Genomic DNA, 23,908 nt, shown 5'->3' with positions numbered 1-23,908 from the left:
AAGAGTGGTTTCTGGCCCAAAAATTGTAGTTCATTGGCCGTTTGGAAGTTTTTCCATTTCTTTCAAGATACTGGTTTAAAAGCCTGCATTTGTGCTTGCTTCCCATCTTTCCTGGAACTAGTCTAGTCCAGATACATATTTGCTGTATCCAGGACTGTATGTAAGCTTCTGAGCCCCCCAAGCCTTTTTGTGTTGGAGGGAAGCCTTATAGCTTATCAGTGGGAGGGGTAAGCACTAGGCAGCCTATCTACCACAAGAGTGGTTTCTGACCCAGAAATTGTAGTTTATTGGCCGTTTGGGCAGTTTTTCCATCTCTTTCAACCTTCTGGTTTAGAAGCCCATGTTTGCGCTTGTTTCCCACCTTTTCTGTAACTAGTTTAGTCCAGATACAGATTTGCTGTATCCAGGACTGTTTGTAAGCTTCTGAGCCCCCCAAGCCTTTCTGTGTTAGAGGGAAGCCTTTTTGCTTATCAGTAGGAGTGGTAAGCACTAGGTAACCTATCTACTACAAGATCCAGGTACAAATTCTTAGTTTTAGCACTTGAATTTGCTTATTTGTGCTCAGCACTTGTTCAGAAAAGGTTGTTAGCACTAAATAAGCTACACATTACTACAGCACTCAATCTTCCTTTTTACCTAGAGGAAGACAGTTTTTGTACTTTCCTTACTTGGTTAGAGAAAAACAGCTCTTATACTCACTTTCCTCACTTGTCTAGAGGAAAGTAATTTTTTATTCAGGCATGTCCTAGGGTCAGCTCCCAGTGTTCTCTCCTGTTTATCTGATGAATCTGGGCATCTTGGTGCAATGTAGCAATTGCCTCATGTACACAGACAGCTCTCTCCTCCTACCACCCAACACCACAACATGTGAGAGATGCACTTATCTAGCCAAACTGGAGGTAAAGCTCTCTCCAACCAAAACTAAACTTGACAATCATCACATAATCCCACTAAACCTACGCCACTAAAATCCACACATAGAAACACAAAAACATTCACAGAGGCTCTCAGTAATAATCTGCTCAAGCAACAGAGACCTCCAAACCAGAAATGCAAGCAACCTCCACCCCCCAACACAACCTGAATGACACATAGCCCACAGACTCATTGTGCCAATAAACCACAGCCCATAAGGCAAAACAATGTACCCAACACACTAGTCATAGGTGACTCTATAGTCAGCCACACTGATGTCCCACTCACCATGCTAAACAAGGAGATACTGTCAGCTGCCTGTCAGGTGCCAGGATCCACCACATAACCCACGCACTCAGGTCACTCCACGAGTACAAATATGACTGTCATTGTCCATGTTGGTGTGAATGACCTGAGATGTACCTCCCTGGACTACATGAAAAGAGACATGGAAGAGCTCTCTGATCTTGTAGCCCAGGCAAGTATGACCCTAGCCCTGAGTAGCATCCTGCCATCACCAAGAATGATACCGCAGTACAAGGACAAAATGATTGACTTCAACTATTAGCTAAGCTTCTGGTGTCATTCTAAGGGGATCCAGTATCTGTCTGCCTGAGACAACATGGTCGACAGACAACGATGCTTTGCCAGAGATGGCCTGCACCTGTCACCCCTAGGATTCCGGATACTGGCTAAGGGTCTTGCCACCCCTATAGTGGTTTTTTTAGGCAAGGTTCAAATGACAAATTCACCACCGTAACAGGAACAGGCAAGCAAAAACTGGGAGTAATGCTACTCAATGCTAGAAGTCTAAAGCTCAAAATGCACTGACTTGAGGCATTCCTTAAAATGGGGAACATCAATATCTGTGCAGTGACTGAGACCTGGTTCAAGGATCTAGAGAGCACCCCTGCATTATCAGGCTATAACTCATACCACACTTTTCGGCCATCTAACCTGGACCAGAACTCCAAAGGTGGAGGTGTGTCCACATTCATTAAGGATATCCACATCTCCAGGCTAATTGCACAGCATAATGCATCTGAGATTATCCAAGTACAACTAACTCTGGGCAAAACTGCAATCCAAATTGTAGCTTGCTACAGATCCTGCACCATGCCCCAGGATTCCCTCTCCTCTTTTCTTGATATACTGGAAAATATTAGGGTTCAACCAAACACCCTAATAATGAGTAATTTCAACTACCCCATCATTAACTGGGAAAACTAGTCATGTACCACCTCCTTTGCTCAATGTTTTCTGGAATTCATAAATTCCAATGCCCTGGATCAAATTATCCACACCCCACCAGGGGCAATAATATCCTAGACCTAGTCATTACCAACATGAGTGATCGGTGTTACACACCTGAAGTCAGCTCCTTGTTGGTCAGATCCAACCATAAGCTAATCACCCTAGATATCCACATCCCATCCCCAACCACCATTAAGGAAACCATGGTAAAACATTTCTCCAAAGCCAACTTCATGCATCTTAAGACAGAAGTAGTGAACTTCATGACACCCTTGCAGATGGACAATACAGTTACGACTACTGAATCCTACACAAATGCACTTTATAAGCACTTACACTAGTGCATGGATCGTGCTATCCCAAACAGAACCAAGATGCTAGCCTCCAAAAAAAAGGAAGCCAATCTGGTGGCCCCCTGCCATAAACAAACTCTACAACAGAAGGAAGAAACTGTTGCTAAAGAGAGTAAAATCCCATGAGTGGAGGAGCTCCCTGGTCAGCATCAGTAAAAAGCTGAGATCCCTTATAAGATCCTTCAAAGCTAGCTGTGAATACAAAATTGCCACTGATTCTAAGGGCAATCAAAAAGCATTCTATAGCTATGTCACGAATCTCAATGGTAACACCCAGCTCTGCTCTGAGTTACAGCGCAACAGCATAAAAATAACAGAAACAACAGATATTGCCAACATCCTGGCAGATAGGTTCAGCAGTAACTTTATCCCCTATCACCCCCTAAAGTGTCCATATCTATACAGGAAGTATGCAGAGTCCCTGTAATCACATCTATGCAGGTAAAAGCTGCACTCTCTAAAACCAGAAACACAGCATCCATGGGATGTACAACATCCCAGGCTGCATTTTATACAAACTTCAGAACGAACTGGCTCCCCACCTAAGCACCATGTTCAATCATAGTCTCACGTCAGGCTTTGTGCCCAAAAAATGGAGCACAGCAACAGTTATCCCACTCCACAAAGGAGGAACCACCACTGATCCTGGGAACTATCGCCCTATTAGCCTGACGAGCCTGGTCTGCAAGGCCATGGAATGTATCATCATGGCACTCATAAACAAAGACATTGGTAACCTCCAAACTCAGAACCCCATCCAGTTTGGGTTTGTGAAAGGCAGATTGTGCCTTCTGAACCTGATCAACTTCTTTGAGGCAGTCACCAAAGCTGTAGAGGAAGGTATGTTGGTTCACACTTTATCTTGACCTCGCCAAGGCTTTTGACACCATCCCCCATTCTGGAATTATAGCTAAACTCACTAAACTAGGTATAAATCCCTACATCACAAGATGGGTTGCCAACTGGCTCACTGACAGAACCCACACTGTAAAAGTTGCAGACTCCAAATCTGACTTCAAACCAGTGACAAGTGGAGTACCACAGGGTTCAGTCCTGGGATGTCTCCTGTTTGGAATATACTTCTCTGAAGTACAGGCTAACACAGAAGGCCTCTGGCTAATGAAGTTCACAGATGACTGCAAACTAGGAGTCATAGTCAAGTCCCCAAATGATGTGAACAACTTACAGAAGGGCCTCACTGAGACAGATGCCTGGTGTCAGAGGCATGGCCTCAAGCTCAGTGCCAAAAAGTGCATTGTCATCCCCTTTGGTAAAAGCTCTGTACCCATGAACTACCACATAAACGGTAGTCTACTTAATGCCAAATGTGTGATAAGAGACCTTGGGACCCAGGTGGATAGTAGTCTCTCCTTTGATAATCACATCAGCACAGTAGTCAGGAAATCCTTCTATGTGGTACACCTCATCATTCTCATCCAGGAAAAAAGAGGTCATTGTTCCCTCTACTCAGTATTCTTTAGACCCATTACAGAGTACAATGCCCATTTTGGAATGTACCTTACAAGACATTTGCAGCAGCTAGAAAGGCCACAGAAGTACCTCATAAAGAGAATTACTGGCCTCAAACAGATGCCCTACACTGACCGTCTCAAAAAACTCCAGCTTTACTCTGTAGCATATCGCCTACTCCGAGGAGATCTCTGCCTAACATATAAATATATGTAATACCCAGAGCTGTTGGACATGCTATACCAAAATAAATCCAAATCCCTCTGAACTATACACTCTAGGGACCTAAACCTTGTCACCACAATAAACAAGATATGATGGAGGGATAGATTCCTGTCCCAGAGACTTCCTATACTCTGGAACAAGCTACCCATCTATGTCAAGCAAAGCTCCTCATTAGCACTCTTCAAGAAAAATCTTGATGAGTGGATGGGAAATAGGAAATACACCCCGGGGGATCATTTCTGTGGCTCTGCTCAACAGGGGCACAGGAAATTAACTTTCTTAGGTGGCGTATATCAGGGAACCTTGTTGGCTAGGCTTACTTTAGCCCTTGGGCCGATAACCTAGTACCTACCTATGAACCTATGAACCTAACCCTGTACTCTGTGTCATACAGACTGCTGAGAGGTGACTTGTGCCTGGCCTAAACAGCATTCTAGAACCCTACCTTAATAGAAATGCTATACCTCCGATAATCAAATGAGATAAGACATGTTAGGGAACTTTACCTAGTCTGTGACATCAACACGACATGCTGGAGAGACAGATATATCTCCCAGAGATTGGTACTGCTATGGAAAAAACTACCAATTCACTAGAAACTGTGCTGCTCAATAACCCTATTATGCCAGTTGTTTCACTTGTGTCACTCTTAGAAAGGGTCAACCAGTGCTGATCATGGATATGGAAATATAGACTACATATCTTGCTCTATAAGGGAACAATGGCACAACTTCTCTAGGCTTGAAAAGGCCCTACTGCCATTAGCCTAGTAATCTCCTATGAACCTATGAACATAGGGCTATTATGGTAGTAGCCTTGTATGAACCTATGATGCTATGAACCTATGCAGGCCTGCCAACATCTTGTCTCACACATGTCCTGTTGATGTTTTGTACTATAAGTTCGGTTCCAGTCTTGCAAAAGTCACACTTGTGCCATGACACTTGCTTTAAGTACTGTGCTGTGTCAAAGAAGCAATAGAAGTATTAAATATAAAAACATTGTCTACTTGCAAATACATTGAATAACCATACCAAGTATGTTGGTGATGCTGGATGAAAATACTTAACCCGCTATTGCTGAAATTTAACAAATGCTGATTGAGTTGGCTCTGTTAAACCTTCTGTTGTTTGTAATTCACTTTATTCCCAACCACTGGCTTGGCTGCTGTGCATCTCCTATCTGTGCGGGTTGGACAACTAGGATATTCTTTACCTTTCTATCGGTACCCAGCTATACCTTACATAAGAATCTCTGCCCTCCTGGAAGACCTGAACTGTGTCCAGTAAGCCCCAACCAAGACATTCGTCGGGGATATCATCTCATATCAAAGAGAAAGACTGCCTAAGTATGTTGATACTATATGTTTGATCCTAAACTTACCACCTGTGGGCCTAGCCTACCAACCTGCCCAGGACGGCCAGCAGCCAACAGCACCAGTCCCCTATATCTTTCTGACCAGACCCTCATTCCTTACACTGCCATTACTACCACTGTTATTCCTATATACTGCTTTTTTCTTAATTTATTCCTTTCTCTATCCCCTTACTTACCTCCATATATCTGATTCTAAACCTTTGCCTACTAGGTGGCTCCCTTACAACTGCTGGTTATACTGCCTTCTACCTGAAACTTTAATCTATTATATACACTTTTCTTTCCCCTAGCCCTTGCCAAACTACCTCCTATTTTATCTTGTCTACTACAAATCTGCTTATAACATACCCCAATACTTCTTACTATTTATACTACCTGTTTTAACTTACCTACTGTTATTCTACCTGACTGATTGTTTCCTCTCAGCACTTTTCTACTCCTTTATGTCCTGTTACTACTCTTATCTTATTTCCCTACAAGATCTTTCCCTACCTATTTCACCCTCCTATCTCACCTATGCTTAGCTGTCCACACAGCCCCCACTTCATCAGGCCACCCCCCCCTATTCTTGATACTTTTCTCTCATTGCTTATTTTTCCCGCCTATCTCCCATACCTGTGCCCTTCCCCCTTACCTCTCCCAACCCTCTTACGCTACCTTACAAATATCTCCCCTCATCCCTGGACGCCATCTTTATTCCCAACCACTGGCTTGGCTGCTGTGCGTCTCGTATCTGTGCGGGTTGGACAACTAGGGTGAGCTTCATGTAAATACTTTGTTTCTGAGATACTCCTGTATTTGGCATTTTTAGCGTTTTGATAATGACTGGTTTATAATATGCTGTTTATTTAAAGAACGCGACTCTGTTTATAGCGTCACACTGGGACGGCGTTTTTGCTTCCCCGTGCCTTGTTTTTGAGGTACTCCTGTATTTGGCATTTTTAGCGTTTTGATAATGACTGGTATATAATATGCTGTTTATTTAAAGGACGCGACTCTGTTTATAGCGTCACACTGGGACGGCGTTTTTGCTTCCCCGTGCCTTGTTATTGATAAGGATTCCAGCACTGGTTGCGCTAATGTGGTGCTGTGCATATGAGTGTTAAATTGTATTGGGCAAGTTAAACCTCTCTACATATACTATTGTCTACTTATCTTGGATGCGCCTTATTTTGTTTAATGCATCATTTTCTTATTTACTCCTGCATTTAACGTATTAGTAATACAATTGATTTTATATGCTGCCTTTTATAGGATGTGCCTATGTTAATAGCGTCACACCAAGACAGCATTTTTGCCTCTCCGTACCTTAATATTTGATTAGTATTGCAACAATGGTTAATCCTATATGTTACTCTGCTACGGGTTCTTACTAAATATTATCTAATTAATCCTAACTGCTTACACTTGTTGACTACTTGGTCTTGGAAGTGCCTCAGTTTGATTAACGTTCCTGTAGCGTTATTGCATATCTGTGAAGGCTCAGGCTTTCCCACTAGTTTTGGCACCTTTCTTAGATTGTTTATGTTACCCCGTTGTACTCTGCCTATAATTATAATGTTATTTGCTCCTGGTCTTTATCACCACGTGTTATAACTCTGTAGACACTGTCTGACATAGTACAGCGCATTTGAGCCTTGTTGTACAACTTAAAAGGGTCTACTACAGCGTCCAGCGCTACAGACCTTGTTTTCTTTAAATTGCTCTACAACAGCGTCTAGCGATATTTAACAGACTCCAATACAGAATACAGCGCTCTTAACTGTTTACTATAATTTACATGTGAATGTGTATTAACTGCTTTTTCATTTGTGAAAGTCACGTTTAATATAGAAGTGATTAGTAAACCATTTTAATTCTTACTTTGTTGAAATTTACAAGTACTTTCTTGATCTCTCTTCCCTATCTCTCTCTCTCTCCCAGATATTCTTTACCTTTCTATCGGTACCCAGCTATACCTTACATAAGAATCTCTGCCCTCCTGGAAGACCTGAACTGTGTCCAGTAAGCCCCAACCAAGACATTAGTCGGGGATATCATCTCATATCAAAGAGAAAGACTGCCTAAGTATGTTGATACTATATGTTTGATCCTAAACTTACCACCTGTGGGCCTAGCCTACCAACCTGCCCAGGACGGACAGCAGCCAACAGCATCAGTCCCCTATATCTTTCTGACCAGACCCTCATTCCTTACACTGCCATTACTACCACTGTTATTCCTATATACTGCTTTTTTCTTAATTTATTCCATTCTCTATCCCCTTACTTACCTCCATATATCTGATTCTAAACCTTTGCCTACTAGGTGGCTCCCTTCTACTTCTCGTTTTTCCTTATTTGGCTCTTTGCTATACCTACTGGTTATACTGCCTTCTACCTGAAACTTTAATCTATTATATACACTTTTCTTTCCCCTAGCCCTTGCCAAACTACCTCCTATTTTATCTTGTCTACTACAAATCTGCTTATAACATACCCCAATACTTCTTACTATTTATACTACCCGTTTTAACTTACCTACTGTTATTCTACCTGACTGATTGTTTCCTCTCAGCACTTTTCTACTCCTTTATGTCCTGTTACTACTCTTATCTTATTTCCCTACAAGATCTTTCCCTACCTATTTCACTCTCCTACCTCACCTATGCTTAGCTGTCCACACACCCCCCACTTCATCAGGCCACCCCCCCTATTCTTGATACTTTTCTCTCATTGCTTATTTTTCCCGCCTATCTCCCATACCTGTGCCCTTCCCCCTTACCTCTCCCACCCCTCTTACGCTACCTTACAAATATCTCCACTCATCCCTGGACGCCATCTTTATTCCCAACCACTGGCTTGGCTGCTGTGCGTCTCCTATCTGTGCGGGTTGGACAACTAGTGTGAGCTTCATGTAAATACTTTGTTTTTGAGATACTCCTGTATTTGGCATTTTTAGCATTTTGATAATGACTAGTTTATAATATGCTGTTTATTTAAAGAACGCAACTCTGTTTATAGCGTCACACTGGGACGGCGGTTTTGCTTCCCCGTGCCTTGTTTTTGAGGTACTCCTGTATTAGGCAATTTTTGCGTTTTGATAATGACTGGTATATAATACGCTGTTTATTTAAAGGACGCGACTCTGTTTATAGCGTCACACTGGGACGGCGTTTTTGCTTCCCCGTGCCTTGTTATTGATAAGGATTCCAGCACTAGTTGCGCTAATGTGGTGCTGTGCATATGAGTGTTAAATTGTATTGGGCAAGTTAAACCTCTCTACATATACTATTGTCTACTTATCTTGGATGTGCCTTATTTTGGTTAATGCATCATTTTCTTATTTACTCCTGCATTTAATGTATTAGTAATACAATTGATTTTATATGCTGCCTTTTATAGGATGTGCCTATGTTAATAGCGTCACACCAAGACATCATTTTTGCCTCTCCGTACCTTAATATTTGATTAGTATTGCAACAATGGTTAATCCTATATGTTACTCTGCTACGGGTTCTGACTAAATATTATCTAATTAATCCTAACTGCTTACACTTGTTGACTACTTGGTCTTGGAATTGCCTCAGTTTGATTAACGTTCCTGTAGCGTTATTGCATATCTGTGAAGGCTCAGGCTTTCCCACTAGTTTTGGCACCTTTCTTAGATTGTTTATGTTACCCCGTTGTACTCTGCCTATAATTATAATGTTATTTGTTCCTGGTCTTTATCACCACGTGTTATAACTCTGTAGACACTGTCTTACATAGTACAGCGCATTTGAGCCTTGTTGTACAACTTAAAAGGGTCTACTACAGTGTCCAGCTGTACAGGCCTTGTTTTCTTTAAATTGCTCTACAACAGCATCTAGCGATATTTAATAGACTCCAATACAGAATACAGCGCTCTTAACTGTTTACTATAATTTACATGTGAATGTGTATTAACTGCTTTTTCATTTGTGAAAGTCACGTTTAATATAGAAGTGATTAGTAAACCATTTTAATTCTTACTTTGTTGAAATTTACAAGTACTTTCTTGTTCTCTCTTCCCTATCTCTCTCTCTCTCCCAGATATTCTTTACCTTTCTATCGGTACCCAGCTATACCTTACATAAGAATCTCTGTGCTCCTGGAAGACCTGAACTGTGTCCAGTAAGCCCCAACCAAGACATTCGTCGGGGATATCATCTCATATCAAAGAGAAAGACTGCCTAAGTATGTTGATACTATATGTTTGATCCTAAACTTACCACCTGTGGGCCTAGCCTACCAACCTGCCCAGGACGGCCAGCAGCCAACAGCACCAGTCCCCTATATCTTTCTGACCAGACCCTCATTCCTTACACTGCCATTACTACCACTGTTATTCCTATATACTGCTTTTTTCTTAATTTATTCCTTTCTCTATCCCCTTACTTACCTCCATATATCTGATTCTAAACCTTTGCCTACTAGGTGGCTCCCTTCTACTTCTCGTTTTTCCTTCTTTGGCTCTTTGCTATACCTACTGGTTATACTGCCTTCTACCTGAAACTTTAATCTATTATATACACTTTTCTTTCCCCTAGCCCTTGCCAAACTACCTCCTATTTTATCTTGTCTACTACAAATCTGCTTATAACATACCCCAATACTTCTTACTATTTATACTACCCGTTTTAACTTACCTACTGTTATTCTACCTGACTGATTGTTTCCTCTCAGCACTTTTCTACTCCTTTATGTCCTGTTACTACTCTTATCTTATTTCCCTACAAGATCTTTCCCTACCTATTTCACTCTCCTACCTCACCTATGCTTAGCTGTCCACACACCCCCCACTTCATCAGGCCACCTCCCCCTATTCTTGATACTTTTCTCTCATTGCTTATTTTTCCCACCTATCTCCCATACCTGTGCCCTTCCCCCTTACTTCTCCCACCTCTCTTACGCTACCTTACAAATATCTCCCCTCATCCCTGAACGCCATTTTTATTCCCAACCACTGGCTTGGCTGCTGTGCGTCTCCTATCTGTGCGGGTTGGACAACTAGGGTGAGCTTCATGTAAATACTTTGTTTTTGAGATACTCCTGTATTTGGCATTTTTAGCGTTTTGATAATGACTAGTTTATAATATGCTGTTTATTTAAAGAATGCGACTCTGTTTATAGCGTCACGCTGGGACGGCGTTTTTGCTTCCCCGTGCCTTGTTTTTGAGGTACTCCTGTATTTGGCATTTTTAGCGTTTTGATAATGACTGGTATATAATATGCTGTTTATTTAAAGGACGCGACTCTGTTTATAGCGTCACACTGGGACGGCATTTTTGCTTCCCCATGCCTTGTTATTGATAAGGATTCCAGGACTGGTTGCGCTAATGTGGTGCTGTGCATATGAGTGTTAAATTGTATTGGGCAAGTTAAACCTCTCTACATATACTATTGTCTACTTATCTTGGATGCGCCTTATTTTGTTTAATGCATCATTTTCTTATTTACTCCTGCATTTAACGTATTAGTAATACAATTGATTTTATATGCTGCCTTTTATAGGATGTGCCTATGTTAATAGTGTCACACCAAGACAGCATTTTTGCCTCTCCGTACCGTAATATTTGATTAGTATTGCAACAATGGTTAATCCTATATGTTACTCTGCTACGGGTTCTTACTAAATATTATCTAATTAATCCTAACTGCTTACACTTGTTGACTACTTGGTCTTGGAAGTGCCTTAGTTTGATTAACGTTCCTGTAGCGTTATTGCATATTTGTGAAGCCTCAGGCTTTCCCACTAGTTTTGGCGCCTTTCTTAGATTGTTTATTTTACCCCATTGTACTCTGCCTATAATTATAATGTTATTTGCTCCTGGTCTTTATCACCACGTGTTATAAATCTGTAGACACTCTCTGACATAGTACAGCGCATTTGAGCCTTGTTGTACACCTTAAAAGGGTCTACTACAGCGTCCAGCGCTACAGATCTTGTTTTCTTTAAATTGCTCTACAACAGCGTCTAGCGATATTTAACAGACTCCAATACAGAATACAGCACTCTTAACTGTTTACTATAATTTACATGTGAATGTGTATTAACTGCTTTTTCATTTGTGAAAGTCACGTTTAATATAGAAGTGATTAGTAAACCATTTTAATTCTTACTTTGTTGAAATTTACAAGTACTTTCTTGATCTCTCTTCCCTATCTCTCTCTCTCTCCCAGATATTCTTTACCTTTCTATCGGTACCCAGCTATACCTTACATAAGAATCTCTGCCCTCCTGGAAGACCTGAACTGTGTCCAGTAAGCCCCAACCAAGACATTCGTCGGGGATATCATCTCATATCAAAGAGAAAGACTGCCTAAGTATGTTGATACTATATGTTTGATCCTAAACTTACCACCTGTGGGCCTAGCCTACCAACCTGCCCTGGACGGCCAGCAGCCAACAGCACCAGTCCCCTATATCTTTCAGACCCTCATTCCTTACACTGCCATTACTACCACTGTTATTCCTATATACTGCTTTTTTCTTAATTTATTCCTTTCTCTATCCCCTTACTTACCTCCATATATCTGATTCTAAACCTTTGCCTACTAGGTGGCTCCCTTCTACTTCTCGTTTTTCCTTCTTTGGCTCTTTGCTATACCTACTGGTTATACTGCCTTCTACCTGAAACTTTAATCTATTATATACACTTTTCTTTCCCCTAGCCCTTGCCAAACTACCTCCTATTTTATCTTGTCTACTACAAATCTGCTTATAACATACCCCAATACTTCTTACTATTTATACTACCCGTTTTAACTTACCTACTGTTATTCTACCTGACTGATTGTTTCCTCTCAGCACTTTTCTACTCCTTTATGTCCTGTTACTACTCTTATCTTATTTCCCTACAAGATCATTCCCTACCTATTTCACTCTCCTACCTCACCTACGCTTAGCTGTCCACACACCCCCCACTTCATCAGGCCACCCCCCCATTCTTGATACTTTTCTCTCATTGCTTATTTTTCCCACCTATCTCCCATACCTGTGCCCTTCCCCCTTACTTCTCCCAACCCTCTTACGCTACCTTACAAATATCTCCCCTCATCCCTGGACGCCATTTTTATTCCCAACCACTGGCTTGGCTGCTGTGCGTCTCCTATCTGTGCGGGTTGGACAACTAGGGTGAGCTTCATGTAAATACTTTGTTTTTGAGATACTCCTGTATTTGGCATTTTTAGCGTTTCGATAATGACTAGTTTATAATATGCTGTTTATTTAAAGAACGCAACTCTGTTTATAGCGTCACACTGGGACGGCATTTTTGCTTCCCCGTGCCTTGTTTTTGAGGTACTCCTGTATTTGGCATTTTTAGCGTTTTGATAATGACTGGTATATAATATGCTGTTTATTTAAAGGACGCGACTCTGTTTATAGCGTCACACTGGGACGGTGTTTTTGCTTCCCCGTGCCTTGTTATTGATATTAAAGACGCGCGACTCTGTTTATAGCGTCACACTGGGACGGTGTTTTTGCTTCCCCGTGCCTTGTTATTGATAAGGATTCCAGCACTGGTTGCGCTAATGTGGTGCTGTGCATATGAGTGTTAAATTGTATTGGGCAAGTTAAACCTCTCTACATATACTATTGTCTACTTATCTTGGATGTGCCTTATTTTGGTTAATGCATCATTTTCTTATTTACTCCTGCATTTAATGTATTAGTAATACAATTGATTTTATATGCTGCCTTTTATAGGATGTGCCTATGTTAATAGCGTCACACCAAGACATCATTTTTGCCTCTCCGTACCTTAATATTTGATTAGTATTGCAACAATGGTTAATCCTATATGTTACTTTGCTACGGGTTCTTACTAAATATTATCTAATTAATCCTAACTGCTTACACTTGTTGACTACTTGGTCTTGGAAGTGCCTCAGTTTGATTAACGTTCCTGTAGCGTTATTGCATATCTGTGAAGCCTCAGGCTTTCCCACTAGTTTTGGCGCCTTTCTTAGATTGTTTATGTTACCCCGTTGTACTCTGCCTATAATTATAATGTTATTTGCTCCTGGTCTTTATCACCATGTGTTATAACTCTGTAGACACTGTCTGACATAGTACAGCGCATTTGAGCCTTGTTGTACAACTTAAAAGGGTCTACTACAGCGTCCAGCGCTACAGACCTTGTTTTCTTTAAATTGCTCTACAACAGCGTCTAGCGATATTTAATAGACTCCAATACAGAATACAGTGCTCTTAACTGTTTACTATAATTTACATGTGAATGTGTATTAACTGCTTTTTCATTTGTGAAAGTCACGTTTAATATAGAAGTGATTAGTAAACCATTTTAATTCTTACTTTGTTGAAATTTACAAGTACTTTCTTGTTCTCTCTTCCCTATCTCTCTCTCTCTCCCAGATATTCTTTACCTTTCTATCGGTACCCAGCTATACCTTACATAAGAATCTCTGTGCTCCTGGAAGACCTGAACTGTGTCCAGTAAGCCCCAACCAAGACATTCGTCGGGGATATCATCTCATATCAAAGAGAAAGACTGCCTAAGTATGTTGATACTATATGTTTGATCCTAAACTTACCACCTGTGGGCCTAGCCTACCAACCTGCCCAGGACGGCCAGCAGCCAACAGCACCAGTCCCCTATATCTTTCTGACCAGACCCTCATTCCTTACACTGCCATTACTACCACTGTTATTCCTATATACTGCTTTTTTCTTAATTTATTCCTTTCTCTATCCCCTTACTTACCTCCATATATCTGATTCTAAACCTTTGCCTACTAGGTGGCTCCCTTCTACTTCTCGTTTTTCCTTCTTTGGCTCTTTGCTATACCTACTGGTTATACTGCCTTCTACCTGAAACTTTAATCTATTATATACACTTTTCTTTCCCCTAGCCCTTGCCAAACTACCTCCTATTTTATCTTGTCTACTACAAATCTGCTTATAACATACCCCAGTACTTCTTACTATTTATACTACCCGTTTTAACTTACCTACTGTTATTCTACCTGACTGATTGTTTCCTCTCAGCACTTTTCTACTCCTTTATGTCCTGTTACTACTCTTATCTTATTTCCCTACAAAATCTTTCCCTACCTGTTTCACTCTCCTACCTCACCTACGCTTAGCTGTCCACACACCCCCCACTTCATCAGGCCACCCCCCCTATTCTTGATACTTTTCTCTCATTGCTTATTTTTCCCACCTATCTCCCATACCTGTGCCCTTCCCCCTTACTTCTCCCACCTCTCTTACGCTACCTTACAAATATCTCCCCTCATCCCTGGACGCCATTTTTATTCCCAACCACTGGCTTGGCTGCTGTGCGTCTCCTATCTGTGCGGGTTGGACAACTAGGGTGAGCTTCATGTAAATACTTTGTTTTTGAGATACTCCTGTATTTGGCATTTTTAGCGTTTTGATAATGACTAGTTTATAATATGCTGTTTATTTAAAGAACGCGACTCTGTTTATAGCGTCACACTGGGATGGCGTTTTTGCTTCCCCGTGCCTTGTTTTTGAGGTACTCCTGTATTTGGCATTTTTAGCGTTTTGATAATGACTGGTATATAATATGCTGTTTATTTAAAGGACGCGACTCTGTTTATAGCGTCACACTGGGACGGTGTTTTTGCTTCCCCGTGCCTTGTTATTGATAAGGATTCCAGCACTGGTTGCGCTAATGTGGTGCTGTGCATATGAGTGTTAAATTGTATTGGGCAAGTTAAACCTCTCTACATATACTATTGTCTACTTATCTTGGATGCGCCTTATTTTGTATAATGCATCATTTTCTTATTTACTCCTGCATTTAATGTATTAGTAATACAATTGATTTTATATGCTGCCTTTCATAGGATGTGCCTATGTTAATAGCGTAACACCAAGACAGCATTTTTGCCTCTCCATACCGTAATATTTGATTAGTATTGCAACAATGGTTAATCCTATATGTTACTCTGCTACGGGTACTTACTAAATATTATCTAATTAATCCTAACTGCTTACACTTGTTGACTACTTGGTCTTGGAAGTGCCTCAGTTTGATTAATGTTCCTGTAGCGTTACTGCATATCTGTGAAGCCTCAGGCTTTCCCACTAGTTTTGGCACCTTTCTTAGATTGTTTATGTTACCCCGTTGTACTCTGCCTATAATTCTAATGTTATTTGCTCCTGGTCTTTATCACCACATGTTATAACTCTGTAGACACTGTCTGACATAGTACAGCGCATTTGAGCCTTGTTGTACAACTTAAAAGGGTCTACTACAGCGTACAGCGCTAAAGACCTTGTTTTCTTTAAATTGCTCTACAACAGTGTCTAGCGATATTTAATAGACTCCAATACAGAATACAGCGCTCTTAACTGTTTACTATAATTTACATGTGAATGTGTATTAACTGCTTTTGCATTTGTGAAAGTCACGTTTAATATAGAAGTGATTAGTAAACCATTTTAATTCTTACTTTGTTGAAATTTACAAGTACTTTCTTGTTCTCTCTTCCCTATCTCTCTCTCTCTCCCAGATATTCTTTACCTTTCTATCGGTACCCAGCTATACCTTACATAAGAATTTCTGCCCTCCTGGAAGACCTGAACTGTGTCCAGTAAGCCCCAACCAAGACATTAGTCGGGGATATCATCTCATATCAAAGAGAAAGACTGCCTAAGTATGTTGATACTATATGTTTGATCCTAAACTTACCACCTGTGGGCCTAGCCTACCAACCTGCCCAGGACGGACAGCAGCCAACAGCATCAGTCCCCTATATCTTTCTGACCAGACCCTCATTCCTTACACTGCCATTACTACCACTGTTATTCCTATATACTGCTTTTTTCTTAATTTATTCCTTTCTCTATCCCCTTACTTACCTCCATATATCTGATTCTAAACCTTTGCCTACTAGGTGGCTCCCTTCTACTTCTCATTTTTCCTTCTTTGGCTCTTTGCTATACCTACTGGTTATACTGCCTTCTACCTGAAACTTTAATCTATTATATACACTTTTCTTTCCCCTGGCCCTTGCCAAACTACCTCCTATTTTATCTTGTCTACTACAAATCTGCTTATAACATACCCCAATACTTCTTACTATTTATACTACCTGTTTTAACTTACCTACTGTTATTCTACCTGACTGATTGTTTCCTCTCAGCACTTTTCTACTCCTTCGGCTGTTCCCGCTCCGTTCGCCCTTCGGGCTCACTCCGCTCCCCTCCCTACCCCCAAATCCCACCCACCCCTGGTACCTCTACATTTATTCCTACATGACCACACCCCCCACAACTACTACCAATCAAAACTTATTCATCTCTCCGCCCACTCCATAATAGTCTCCTCCCTCAACCCACCCATCGCCACTCTGAACATATACCTATTATATACAGTCTCTTACTCAACTCAACATGTCCAACACTCACCTTCCTCTCCTACTATTAACTCTTTTAACTACTCCTTTCTCTACCTACCTCATAACCTACTATGAGCAACCTTTAAATCCTACTTTTAGCATTCCACACAAACACACCCTAGCTACCCCCCCAACTACACCCACAACCCATCTCAGTATTATATACAGTAACTCCTATCTTGAACCTAAATATCATCGTCTCTCACATATCAAATACCTTATTCATAGCCTCTTAAAACACATGCACTGCTTCAAGCCCTCACAATTAACTTACCTTATACAAAGTTTGTCATTAATTGATGGGGACATCCACCCCAAACCTGGCCCTGACACCTTCGTACTATCCCCTACATCCCAACAAATGAAAACAATGTCTAAACCACATACTAAACCTCCCAAATCTCTCTCAATAGCTCATCTTAACATCCATAGCATATGCAATAAAATTCCTGCTCTTCATGCCCTACTAGAAGTCCAACAATTTGACATTCTCTGTCTTTCTTCAAAACTGGACTGGAAGTAAGTAAAACAATTCATACCCCTCCAAATGACACTGATAGTGAAATTATTACTTCCAAACTCTCCCTCAACCCACACAAAACTATAAATATTATCTGCACTTATCTTCCCCCAGGCAACAATCCCCCCATATTAGAAGACCTACTAAACTGGTTCTCACTTAATCTCCTTCAAGAAACAATACTTTTAGGTGACTTTAATATCGATTGGAACCTATGCAAACAAACTAATCCATCTGCCTTTATTAACTTGCATGGATTCTATCAAACCATTAACTCCACAACTAGAACAAATAATCAAAATAATAAAGAAACCATACTCGACTGGATCTTGATAAATAGTCCCCAACATAAGTACTCAACAGGAACCCTCCCAGACGACCTTAGTGACCACTCTCTAACATACATTATTAGGCACAAAACACATCTAGCAACACCTCCCCTAATTCGCTTATCTCGTAGCAAAAAACATTTCGACCCCTATCAGTTTCAAAATGAACTTAGCCTAGTTAACTGGTCACCTCTAAAAACTCTCCCAATAGATGACGCTGTTAACCACTTTAATAATACTTTTCTTACTATTCTTGTTCATCATGCCCCCATGCGTTCTATACGCATGAAATGTAAGACAGCTCAATGGCGTACAAGCAACACTAAACAACTAATCCTTAGTAGGAATAAAGCCTGGACTAAATGGCGAACTACTAAAAACTCTTTTGATCACCTTAGCTTCAAACAAAAAAGAAACATTACTAAGCTAGCTATCATAAAAGATAAAAAGAACTTTTACACCCAGCTACAGCAATCCTCCCACCACCAACCACATAAATTTTGGAAATCTATTAACACACTACTATCCCCTGGCAAAGTTGAAACACCCAATCCACTAGGCTCCAGCCCTGACTCTCCCTTACAAACAGCAAATGCATTCAATAACTTCTTTACTTCAACAATACTTAAACTAGCCAACCAACAAAGCCCTAACACCTCTCTACTAACTAACCCAAGCTGCACTCCACCACTATTTCAGCTCAACCCCATACCCACCTCCTATATTCTATACTTACTTCAAAAACTTAAACCTTCTACCCCCTCAGCCGACAAATTGCCAGCTGAATATCTCCAGCTAGGTGCTAAAGCTATAGCCTACCCTATCGCTATACTAATTAACAGAACCATAAAAGAAAGTACTATACCTTCACTCTGGAAAATCTCTCACATCATCCCTCTCTTCAAAGGGGGTGATTCGTTTGAGTATTCTAACTACCGCCCTATAGCGCTGCTATCTCCTATTGCAAAAATAATGGAGAAATGCATCCACAAACAGTTACTTAATCACCTCCTATCCAATAATCTCCTCGCTAACTGCCAACACGGCTTTCGTCCTTGCCATAGCACCACCACAGCCTTATTATCCTTTATTGACTCCATTAATAAAAACCGCAATAACAATTTTCTTTCATCAGCATTCTTTGTAGACCTGTCAAAAGCCTTTGACATGGTCAATCACCAACTCCTTTTACATCATTTAAAATCCTCTCTCTCTCTCGATAGTTTTGCCTTAAAAAGCTGTTTCATGGAACAACAATCTTTCTGAACTACTCCCCACCACTATAGGAGTCCCTCAGGGCTCCATCTTAGGTCCTCTTCTATTTTCCATCTTTATTAATGACCTGTATCTTGCCACCCCTCTAACTACTTGTATACAATACGCTGATGACACCACCATCATTTGCTCTGCCACAAACCAAGCTGACCTTCACTCCCTTACCCAAAAGACTTTTACCACTATAGAGCAATGGTTCTCCAATCACTGTCTCCTCCTAAACTCTAAGAAAACTAAATTTCTCCTCTTTTTACCCACACACCTGTCTCCCTCTATTAACTTCACACTTACTTCTAACAATGGCACCCTTATCTCTCCAGACCAAACAACCAAACTTTTGGGTATTACTATTGACAACCTACTTAAATTTGACTTTCATATCAACTCTATCATAAAAGCAACTAATAGAAAATTAGGTTCTCTCTACAGAATCAAATCTTTCTTAACTCCTGAAGCAAGAACTACCATAGCTAGAACCCATATAATCTCTACCCTACTATATGCTTCCCCCATTTATACTAATCTTTCAAAATATAACCTCAATAAGCTGACAGCAGCATACAACAACATTGCCAGATTTGCCACTGCCTCTCCATATAAAACACATCATTGCCTGAACCTCCTTAACCTAGGGTGGCTGGAGTTACCCCACCTAATTCAATACTATCAGCTTACAATTGCCCATAAAGCCCTTCACCACCCTGAGAATACACCAATGCTCTCCACCCTTATAAAACCCTACAACAACCTAAAAAACCTACGCTCTTCCAATAAAATACTGATTCAAACTTCTCTATCTAAGAACACCGCAGGTGACTCTATATTTTCCAACTCAGTTGGTAAAATTTGGAATCAACTTCCTCCAGACCTTACAGCCCAAACGTCCATCTCACTATTTAAAACTAAACTGAAACACTTTCTAACCAACCACTGGCTATGCTCTTGCAATAACCCTAGCTGATCTTTTTACCTCCCTTCTCCTGCCTCCTTTTCACTTTCTCCCAACTCTATTTATCCAAACTTTCCATTTCTACTGGGTAATGGACTCTCTCAACCAAAAACTATACATTTCTCAAATTTCTATTGTTAAACTTTTAAACAATGTAATTAATTCTGTTACATATTATGCTTACCTGTACTTAGGTAACTGCTATGTCTCTCTATCACCTTTTTCTGAACATCCTGTAATTGTTGGTTTAAATGTCTTGTGTATTTTGGATATTCTTATTTTTATACCTGCCATGTAGTAGATAGCGGAGCTTTTCTCCTCGGGCCTCTACTGAAAATGGACATGTATCCAGTTGGACTAGCCCGGTTAACAAATGTAAAATAAAATAAAAATAAAATAAAAATGCCCATAAAATGTTCTATTTACCAGGATTTATTTATTTTCTATGTAGACATTTGCCTGATTGATTCACTATCAAATACACACAAACCTTCCAAAATCTGATGATGGGCTATCTATAGGGAACTGACATGTCTAGCAGGTGTCTGAAAAAATCAATAGTTCTTTCATACAAGGAAATCTGCAATTTCCTGATTTATTATCTTACTCGACTGCAGTAGCCCTAAGCCAAATAACATAACTGAGGCACTCTCCAGTAACAATCTGGCTTATTCTGAGATTTTATTTTTATACACTGCCTCTCTACCTTTCTTTGCCTGTTTCTGATGGTAGGAAACTATGATGCAGATGGGCTTGAAATTTGGACAAGTAAGAGGCTGTCAGGCAAGGGGCAAGCCCATTTATTTGGGTTATGGGACTAGATTTAGGACCATAACCAATAACTGGTCGAGGACAAACTTTTTGTTTTTCTTTTTTTTTTCCGTTCAAGTGGATGTCCAAAGGATAATTTTTTGGAAGGATATTGATCAGGGAAATTGGAATAAGTTTTCAGAATATGAGTAATGTATGCAGAATTCTAAATGTTCAAATTCTATATTTTGGCAGTTTCAACAACTTAGATCCATTTCCTATGAAACCAAGATTCACAAACATCCCAACAGCATACTAATAGTAGGGAAACCTCATTCACATTGTTTAGTAAAGAAATAGATGGGAAAGAAACCATTGCCACCCTTTACTGATCTTTGGTTAAGAAACAGGAACAAAACAATTTAGAGTCCAAAATAGGTGGGACTTACAACTAGGCAAGGAACTACCACTGCATGCCTGGGAACAACTTAAGACAGTGAGGACTGTTTGCTGCCCTCCCTGACCTGGCATTCACTTGGTATAAGCTGTTACACCAATGGTAAACTCCTGTTCTAGGTTATGTGACATTTGTTTAATGGATAGCAATGTATGCTGGAAATTCACTTTAACTATTGTAGTCAATTTTTGCATGATATGGAATTGTCAGAAGATCAATAAAATCTGGATGCAAATCATTGAAGCTACTTGATAGGCAATTAGGAAAACTTTACCAGATCTCAAATACCCAGAAATATAGTTACTTGATCTAGAAATAAACTAAATTAGGCAGAAAACAATATTCTAAAATTATTTTTGAAACACCTTTATTAAATGATCACTTAACTCATAGGCAAACATACATTAACAGAAAAGAAAACAAGCCATTTTAGCATGTTTACAATTAAATACAATATACACCACACATATTGTCTTTGCTACTATTATCAGTCCAGCATTACAAAAAAATGTTGAATTCCTGCCTTCCCTTAAACCTCACTCCTCCTCCTCCTCAAACTCCTCCTGAGCATTATTACGCATGTATTCTTCCCAAAAGTTCCATGTACTTCTGTGTAATATGTTCCTTCCCTTTTCTAAACATCCTTCTTCCAGCTATTTTATCTCTTTTATAATATTCGATACCCCAAATACAGTTGGTGTAGACTGACTTCCATTTCCTATTAACTGATTTTTTTTACAATCAACAGAATTAAACTTAATAAGGCCTTACTATGTCTAGGCAATTCAGATCCTATATCCCAGCTCAAAGGAATACTTTCTGCACTTACAGCCATTTGCTCACCTGATACTTCTGATAGACTATTCTGTAGGGAGGTTTTAAAATCTGCCAAGTCATTACACTCCCAAAACATACGTTCCCAGTTACCTCTTTCTTCTCCAACATTAGCTTTCTGCCTGTGGAAAAATTATCTGAAAGTCTGTTTATGGCTTAAGAGTATCTATGCAAACACTTCCAAGCAAAGATCTTAAACTTGCTGGACTTGGCTGCAAACCTGGGATCCATTCATATATCCGCCCACTGTTTTCTTGTAAATTGTTTTTCCAGTTTCTCTACTCAATCTTTCCTAACCTCTTCTGGCACTTATATGTATAATGCAATATTTATATGCCCAAATATTATCCCTTTCTTAAACAGCTGCATCTGTTGTAGATTCAAGGAAAAAAAACCTCTACCAGTGCAGGTATTTTACTCAAAATTATGCTCTCCCTTTCTCTTTGCCTGTACTCTGAAATGAAGCCCTGGTAGGGAAGGCAGTCTCTAGTCTGGAATCCAAATGTTTCATTGGCCTCATCCCACTCGAATACCTTTCCTGCTAGAGTTATTTGCTCCCAATATATTGTTTCTTTTGCCATGTTTCTCCAGTAAACTCCAGTCCCATCTTGCCTATTCTCTGTACCCTTACTTGTAATCATCCCTATTGGTAAAACCTCATTTCTCCATTCTAGTGTTGGCTTAGTTCTTAGGATATTTTCTTCTGCCTTATGAATATAATATTCTGTGTGATTATCATTCTCTTTAGGGATCTGCATCCAAAATGTTACTCTCTCTCTATTTTTTGAATTTCTCCCTTGCTTCATCATCACCCCTTTCCATTTTGAATTATAACCTCCTGCTTGTGCTAAGTAAATGAGCCTTAACTGTGGAGCTCTAAGATATCCATTCAAATCAGGTAAACCTAAACCACCTTATTCTATTGGAAGAATCAGCGTATCCCAGTTAACTCTTGTCCTCTTTCCTTCACAGATAAATTTCTTCTATTCTTAATTATTGCTTACAACTTCTCCCCAAGCTGATAAAAGTATGCCTTACCCATATACAAAATTAAAGGCACTAAAAACATTTTCATTGCTTGTAACTTACTGTTGATATCCATAAATAGGAGTTACCAGTTTCTCAATTTTTGTGTTATCTTTTTATTGTCTTCCCACATATCCTTAGTTGCCATAACAGAAGCCTTTTTAATCCATACTCTGAAATATTTAATTTTATCATGTCCCTATAGACATAGATATTGCTGAACTAATTTGTGTATGGATGCATAATTTACAGTTATAGCTTTTAGTTATCTGCATTCATTTTATAACCTGAAAGCACTTGAAACTGTCTCAAAATGTTCAACAACATTGAGATGTCCTTTTCTGGAATTACCAGGTACAAAATAATATCATCCGTAAATAAAGCTCAGTTTTCTTGATTACCATACCAGTTATAGCCTTCTATTTCTGAATGCCTTATTTCCTTTGATAATGGCGCTAAATATAAATAAAATAATAAAGGGTAAAGAGGACACCCCTGCCTGGTTCCTGTCTTTGAACACAGCTTATCTGAGAGAATCCCCTTACCTTTGCTGCCCCTCAAAACAACAGTCCATTCTTGTTTGTGCCATAACAGTAACTCACCTTTGCTTGCCCCGAAAGAACACTCTATGCTTGTTTGTGCCATTACAGTGGCTCAGCTTTGGTGTACCCCCCCCCCCTTAAAAGAACAGTGTACTCTTGTATGGGACATAACAGTAACTCACCTTCCACTTGAATTCTTGCCTCTGATCCTTCATATACTCTTTTAATTAACTTAC

Source organism: Protopterus annectens, chromosome 5.part0 (assembly GCF_019279795.1).
Source record: "Protopterus annectens isolate FY-2018-M chromosome 5.part0, PAN1.0, whole genome shotgun sequence".
Classification (NCBI taxonomy): domain Eukaryota; kingdom Metazoa; phylum Chordata; order Ceratodontiformes; family Protopteridae; genus Protopterus; species Protopterus annectens.
This window is presented reverse-complemented; position numbering follows the sequence as displayed.